Consider the following 1,120-nt stretch of genomic DNA (forward strand, 5'->3'; position numbering starts at 1 on the left):
TCTGGTGACTGGAATTTCTGTTTTGTCCAAAAGCAAACTAAAAGGTTGCCCCTTTCATTTTAATATGCATCACAGGCCTCCTTTGTAAACAGTGTTGGTTTTCAAGGTTCAATGATTTTATTGTCAATTCACCATATGTGCAGCACATACAGAAAATTGAAATACTGTTTCTCTCTCACCTAGTATTGGGTGCCATAACATTTAGGAACTAAAGTTGAATAAAAATAGAATAGAATAGAATAAGAACTGGATTTACGTAATTAGGATAAATCTAAACAGCCAATAAGCTGTGACTCAAATCCGTGTACAGTCAGTGGCAGTAGTGCAAACAATAATAGGAGATTGTCAGATGGTTCAGCATCACCGGGGTGTTGGTGATGAGGTGCAAATAGCATATGAAGTATACATGGACAGTACTGCAAATGACCAGCAGCAGCAGATTTAAATATAATGAAAGTTACTTTCGGCTTTTCTCGTTTAGGGGTCGCCACAGCGAATCGTCACACTGACGACTCGCATGTTGACATTTGGCATGTGTTTTACGCTAGATGCCCTTCCTGACGCAACCCTGACTCAAACCCAGGCCGCAGCGGCGAGAGCGCTGCGCCTTAACCACTAGCCTACCAGGGACAAGATTTACATATAATATAACAGACGGTAAAACAGCAGAGGTAGTTTTTTTTTTTTGTTTGTTTTTGTTTCTGTGGTGGGTTATTGTCTAGGGGGAGATAATGGACAGCATTCAGCATCCTCACAGCCTGGTGGATGAAGCTGTTTGTAAGTCTGGTGGAGTGGGCCTGAAGACTCTGATACCTTCTCCCTGAAGTCAGGAGTCTGAAGTGGGAGTGTGTGGGGTGGAAGATGTCATCAGCAATGCTGATGGCTCTACGGGTGAGGCGCATGTTAACAATATCCGTAAGGGAAGGCAGAGGGGCACCGATGATCTTGCTGGCTGTTTTCACTATGCGTTGCAAGGTCCTTCTGCAGAAGGCAGTGCAGCCTCCATACCACACGGTGATGCAGCCAGTGATGATGCTCTCAATGGGGCCCTGGGAGGAGGTGCACATGATGGACATTATGGATAACATCTGTGTTTATGAAACTCAACATGGTTTAGTTT

Source organism: Monopterus albus, unplaced genomic scaffold (genome assembly GCF_001952655.1).
Source record: "Monopterus albus unplaced genomic scaffold, M_albus_1.0 scaffold67.1, whole genome shotgun sequence".
NCBI classification, from domain to species: Eukaryota; Metazoa; Chordata; class Actinopteri; order Synbranchiformes; family Synbranchidae; genus Monopterus; species Monopterus albus.